The sequence below is a fragment of the Lepus europaeus genome, chromosome 11 (genome assembly GCF_033115175.1).
Source record: "Lepus europaeus isolate LE1 chromosome 11, mLepTim1.pri, whole genome shotgun sequence".
Classification (NCBI taxonomy): Eukaryota; Metazoa; Chordata; class Mammalia; order Lagomorpha; family Leporidae; genus Lepus; species Lepus europaeus.
Genome location: NC_084837.1, coordinates 33,728,805 through 33,735,841, shown reverse-complemented (window position 1 = coordinate 33,735,841; position 7,037 = coordinate 33,728,805). Strand labels below are relative to the sequence as shown.

Sequence of the window (7,037 nt, the reverse complement as noted above, 5' to 3'; positions counted from 1 at the left end):
TCTAACTTCCTTCTAACATTCACCTTGGGAGGCAACAGTAATAGCCCAAGAGATCAGTCCCTATCACCCCATAAAAAAAGACTTTGGATATTTGCCAAATGTTATATTTCTCATTGCAAATCAATCAGTTTTCTTTTCCATTTCATGTCATGAATCTAGTTAGAGTTAGCCCACCTCCAAAAGATTGCTTGTGATCCTTGATTCCTGGTATCACTTATCTTGCTTAAGTTTCTCTCACATTGACACAGAGGTAGACCAATAGAATACTATGCAGGTGTCAGAATTTGGCTTTGAAGGCTAGATCATAAAAAGTATTGAAATGTTTGCCTTATGCTTTTTTAAAAACTTTTATTTATGTTTATTGATTTGAAATATAAAGAGAAACAGAGAAATATATTTCAGTTTTGGTTCACTCCCAAAATGCCCATAACTGCATAAGACTGGGCCAGGCTGAAACCAGGAAACCAGAACTCAATTTGGGTTTCCCACATGGAGTGCAGAGACCCCAATACTTGAATTACCAGCTGCTGTCTCCCAGTTTACAAAGTAGTAGGCAGCTGGATTAGAAGTAGAGCCAGATTGCAAATCCAGACACTCCACTATGGGATGGGCGCATCCCAAGCAATGACTTAACTACAGCACCAAACACCCAAATTTACTTCGATCTTTTTTTTTTTTTCTTTTGACAGGCAGAGTGGACAGTGAGAGAGAGAGACAGAGAGAAAGGTCTTCCTTTTTCCGTTGGTTCACCCCCAAATGGCCACTGCGGCTGGCACGCTGCGGCCAGCGCACGCACTGATCTGAAGCCAGGAGCCAGGTGCTTCTCCTGGTCTCCCATGCTGGTGCAGGGCCCAAGGACCTGGGCCATCCTGCACTGCACTCCCAGGCAACAGCAGAGAGCTGGACTGGAAGAGGAGCAACCAGGACAGAATCCAACGCCCTAACCGGGACTAGATCCCGAGGTGCAGGCACCGCAGGCAGATTAGCCTATTGAGCCATGGCACCGGCTACTTGGATCTTTATATAGTTCCTGATGAAGGAAGCCAATCACCACACTCTGAGGACACTCAAGCAGCACCATAGAAAGACATGCATGAGGGCTAACGCTGTGGTACAGCAGGTTAAGTTGCTACCTGCAGCGCAGGCATCCCATATGGATGCCAGTTTGAGTCCCTGCTGCTCCATTTCCAATCCAGCTCCCTGCTAACATCCCTGGGAAAACAGAGGAGATATGGCCTCTGCACCCACTTGGCCATTTGAGTAGTGAACCAAGAGATGGAAGATCTCTCTCCTTTCTCTCTGTCTCTCCCACTTGCACTGCAACTCTACTTCCAAATAAATAAATAAATTTTGACAGAAATAAAGGAAAAAAGACAAACATGCATGGAGAGAAACTATGGTCCTTATCCAGCAACAAAAAAAACAAATTTCAAGCTCCAATATGGTCATTTGTAGGTGGATAAAGCTTCATTCTAACCTTCAGATGACTATAACAGTAGTTGATTTTGGACTGTGATAACACAATAAATCCTAAGTCAGAATCACAGCTGAACAACTCTACAGGAACTATTCTCCTTAGCTATAATGGGAAATAATAAATGATCATTATGAGTTTAAGCCATTAACTTATAGAGTGATTTTTAGCCCAGCATAAAGTAACTAATATGGGTTAATGTGTTTTCTTTTGGTAAAAGTCCCTGTTAGTTATAGCTAATTATACTTGGCAGTTAAAAAGCGTTAGCTCTGAATAGGAAATATCCTAGGTTGTATATAGATGTAGGATTTATTTAATAATCAGTGCACATCTACTGTTATCTCTATATTATAAATGCAGAATCTGGTACACATACAGTAACTAGTCAAAATCATGCACAGCTAGACAGTATTAGACGATAGATTCAAGCCCAGGGACAACTTGATTGAGAGTACATGCTTTTACTCAATAGGCCATAGTTATTTCTTTGTCTACAAAAGGGAAGAAAAAAAATCAGAGGTTCTGAGTCTTGCACACACTGCAGAATTCACTGTGCTGAATATTCCCTTTCTATTGTCTTTGCATCTAACTAGGTGAACTTGCCTAGCAACACTCAGACCATTCACAAAATGTGCATAAATATGTGGTGATCCAGGACTGACAGAAAAGGGACACAGTGGAGGGATATTATTAATTATTCATAATCATACTGCATAGCATCAGGGAAATGAACAAAAATGACTTAAAAGGTCTAGGCAGAGTTTTCCAACACAATGCATTCTTGATACACAAAATAAAACATTATTTAATGGCTTTTACTGTATGCATTTTCGAACATCGAGATTCCTATACACTTGTTTACTCAAAAAGTGACTCAAAAAGATTGGCTACTTGAAATGGGTAGTTAATCCTTTCATACTTATATTTTTGGATTTTCAATTATAGAAGTGGCAGGCAGCTTTTTGGCAGTCATTACCCAGAAAACAGAGAACCTTGATTTAATTATTCGGTAATGTTCTCAGGCATAGTTGCATATTTTGGCAAAAAAAAGGACATTTGTTAGATTAACAAACTGTGAAAATATCTGTCATGTTAATCACTTATTAGTTTCTAAACATATTCTTTAATGTCATATGAGATGTGTAAATAGGAATTCTGCCAAAATAGGAAAAGTGAACAATTGTATTATTTAAAAGAAATCAATAATGGAATTTATACTTAAACATGGGCATGAGCCCTGTGAAATAATGAATTAAAATTCCAAAAGTGTCCATCTGGTAATAAGTCAAAAACAAATAATGTATAGATTTTAGAACTTCATTATATTCTATAAAATAAGCTATTTTTGAAAGGCATCTACAGAACTAGATTTTTTAAAAGATTTATTCATTTATTTGAAAGTCAGAGTTATACAGAGAGAGAAGGAGAGGTAGAGAAAGACAAGTCTTCCATCTGCTGGTTAACTCCCCAATTGGTCACAATGGCCGGAGCTGAGCTGATCTGAAGCCAGGAGCCAGGAACGTCTTCTGGGTTTCCCACGCCCATGCATGGGCCCAAGGACTTGGGCTATCTTCTACTGCTTTCCCAGGCCATAGCAGAGAACTGGATTGAAAATGCAGCAGCCGGGCTGGCGCCGCGGCTCAATAGGCTAATCCTCCGCCTGGGGCGCCAGCAACCCGGGTTCACCTGGGTTCTAGTCCCGGTTGGGGCGCCGGATTCTGTCCCAGTTGCCCCTCTTCCAGGCCAGCTCTCTGCTGTGGCCTGGGAGTGCAGTGGAGGATGGCTCAAGTGCTTGGGTCCTGCACCCCTACCGGAGACCCAGGAGAAGCCAGGAGAAGCACCTGGCTCCTGGCTTCAGATCAGCATGGTGCACCGGCCGCACCACGCGAGCTGCAGCAGCCATTGCGGGGTGAACCAACGGAAAAAGGAAGACCTTTCTCTCTGTCTCTCTCTCTCTCACTGTCCACTCTGCCTGTCAGAAAAAAAAAAAAAGAAAAAAAAAAAAGGAAGTGCAGCAGCTAGATTCCAACCTGCGCCCTCATGGGATGCCGGCATTTCAGTCGGCAGCTTTACTCACTAAGCCACAGCACCGGCCCCAAGAACTAGATAAAAAATATCATTTGATTACTTATTATTTTGAGTTAAACATCATAGTAGCTACTTTCTTCACAACTATACTTCCTGAAAATTACATTCCTTATTGGTGTGGTACAAATTGTAGGATAAAAATAACTCCTCCCACTTCAGACATTGGATCTGACCTTGTTGACTAACTTCAGCCAATGGTAAGTGATTGATGGACATTTGCCAAATCCAAACAGAAGCTTTAAAAGCCATGATGGTTCACAATCTGACTTGATTTTCCCCCTCAGAAATGAGAATTGTGTATTTCAAAAAGGGGCTGCTGCTTTTTTTTCACCCTGGGTTCTTGAATAAGCAGTTAGCCCACATCCCTCTGTGTGTGTGTGTGTGTGTGTGCGTGTGAAGAAGAAAATAACCTTTAAAGACACACAGACACAGACAAGTTAATAAAAGCACAATAACTTGTTTTCTACTTATCAAAGATGAATAATTACCTTAACCTTAGCTCATCACTTTGAGCATTAAACACATGTTAAGGAAATGGTAGATTAGCTATCTGCAAAACTTGTATATTGCCTCCTGGGGAAATGCTGTAATTCAAGTGAAGAATCATTATTTTATTTGATATAAACTTGTTATCTTTCTGAGAGATAGCTTGAGCTTAGAGAAATAAATTCTAATTTTGGTCCTGTCATTAACCTCTGTCAATGACTCTCTTTGTGCAGGAATTATCACATCCATAACCTGGAAGCAGTAACACCAATCTCACGTTTCCATCAATGTTGGTGAATGACTTGAGTAAGGGAGTAAACGATGAACTTCCAAGAGGAGCTCAGATATAGAATAGAAAGCATGGATCTAGGCATCAGTCCTCTTGATTTTTTTTTTTCGCATTTCCATTTGTTCTTCCTTTATTTAAAATAATACCACAAAAGTGAACTAGAGCTAATATCCAGTTTTTTTTCCCACCATTTTTTAATTCAAGGTAAACAAATATCATGTAATTCATGTATGCAGATTTAGGAACCTATTGATACTCTTCACCACACCCTCTCTCTTGCCCATGCTCCCTCCTTTCTCTCTTATTCTCTCTCTCATTTTTACAATGATCTACCTTCAGTTTACTTTATACTGATAAGATTAGCCCTCCACTAAGTAAAGAGTTAAACAAAAAGCAAGAAAAAATACACACCATTCCTCAACAATAGAGACAAGGTTTGTAAATAGTCATCGGATCTCAAAATGTCAAATTCACTCCTATGCATTACATTTTTGGCTCTCTATTAGTTACCACAAATCAGGGAAAACATGGTATTTGTCTTTTGGGGTTTGGTTTATTTCACTAAGTATATTGGTTTCCAGTTGCATTCATTCTGTTGCAAAAGACAGGATGTCAGTCATTTTTTACAGCTAAGCAGTATTCCATTTATTTATTTGTCCAGTCATCAGATGATGGGCATCTGGGTTGATTCCATATCTTAGCTATTGTGAACTAAACTGAAATTAAACATGGAGGTACAGAGAACTCTTTCATATACTGATTTTATTTATTTTGGGTAAATTCCCAGGAGTAGTCCCCTTGATTTGAGTCTTGATTCCATTTTTACTGGTGAATGAAAATAAACATATTTCAACATTGATGAGTCAGTTTCTTTCCCTAAACTCAGGTTTACTCTAAGATGTTGTTCAATGAGATGATGTAATTGATTTTATAAATGTGAAAATTGTTCTTATCAATACCATGATCAATTCTGGAGCCTCAAAGAAAACATGTTTTCTTAAATATTGTCAGGTTTTGTGATAAGATGTTAAGGGAAGAGCACTGATTTTAATAACAGAATCCAACTCAATTTTGCCATATGTAGCTATATGGCCATGAAATATTATTAACATTTGCTCTACATCAGATTTATCATCTGGAAAAGGAGTATTAGATAATAGCATCTTAGAGGGTTGCTTGTTTTCTCAGCCAACTAACCCACATACTTAAATGCTTGGCAAGTAGTGATGCCCTGCCTTATAAAAACATAACATCACATGCTGAGAACACATCCTTTATAAAATACCATGTTCTAAGTACAAGCAGGTACCAGGTGGATAAAAACATCCATAAGAATCCATTACAGTACACATTGTTTCCCTGAACCATTTTTCAAAAAATATTTACCTTTAAATCCAATTCTATGCACGCAATAGAAATTGAATCTGTATTGTTTCTTCTTCCTTTGAGAAATAATATGTTAACCAAGTAGAAAGGAAATATTTTTGCGAAAATAAGACATAACAGTCAGTAATATATACAATGATATGTAAACTAAATTTTTGAAATATTGGTTATATGGACTTTAGTCATGTAATACTTTCCTAACATTTGTTACTGAATTGCATGCTGCCATGTTTGTCAAGGAATTCCCTAATGGATGTCCTGACATAGATTTCACTTTCTTCCAATTTTAGTATATGTGCTGCCGAAGCGCTTCTCAGCCTTTTGGCTAAGATCAAGTGTAGTATCTGTTCTTACCAGATTTCACTTTCTTTAGCATTAAAATTATCAAAACAACATGACTGAATAGTGACAGATGGTAATTTGTGGCAAAACGTTTCAGCATTTTTTTCTACTTATTAGGTTCATGTATCTATACGACAATATGAAGCTCAACTACAATTCATGTGGATTTTTTTGCAAACACCATTTGAGAGTAATATCTAATGTAATTCTGCAGTGGTCACATGAAAACAAGCATAAAGTAAGTTTTATTTATATATTTTTATATGTAATTTTAAAAAGAAATCATGACACTTTAAACATTATAAGGAAATTTTTGGAAAAGTATATCAGGAAATGTACAAAAGGCAAATTATATATAGATGATTCAGATTGTATATTCTTTTAGGATATTTACTGAAACATTTTGATGTATTTTCAATGAACTGGAAGTAGTATGTGGGGCTGGCGTTGTGGGGAAGAAGGTTAAGCCTCCACTTGCAATGTCAGGATCCCATATGGGCACCAGTTCAAGTCCTGGCTTCTCCACTTCTGATCCATCTTCCTGCTAATGCACCTGGAAAAGCAGCAAAAGATGGTTCAAGTGCTTGGACCCCTGTACCCAAGTGGGAAGCACGGCTGAAACTCTTAGCTCCTGGCTTCAGATTGACCCAGCTCTGGATGTTGTGGCCATTTGGAGAGTGAACCCGCAGATGGAAGATCTCTCTCTCTCTCTCTCTCTCTCTCTCTCTCTCTCCTTCTCCTTCTCTCAGTATCTCTGCCTTTCAAATAAATAAATAATTTTTTTTAAAAAAAAAGAAAGTAAAATGCATCCCAGGCATTCCATGCATAGGAACAGTGGATCTAAAAAATTATTGTATTCCACAAAGCAAGCTTAATTACAGCAAGGAGTGTAACTCTTGGTTCTTGCTTGATGTATTGCAATTTCAGTGCAAAAGTAATTCTCTCTACTGAAAGCCTGAAGACAAAACATTA

At 38.3% G+C, this 7,037-nt stretch overlaps 1 pseudogene; it reads left to right on the top strand.

The window, feature by feature from the left end:
- The first annotated feature begins 6,028 nt into the window (after positions 1–6,028).
- Positions 6,029–6,180, top strand: LOC133770854 (U2 spliceosomal RNA; annotated as a pseudogene).
- Positions 6,181–7,037: the final 857 nt, after the last annotated feature.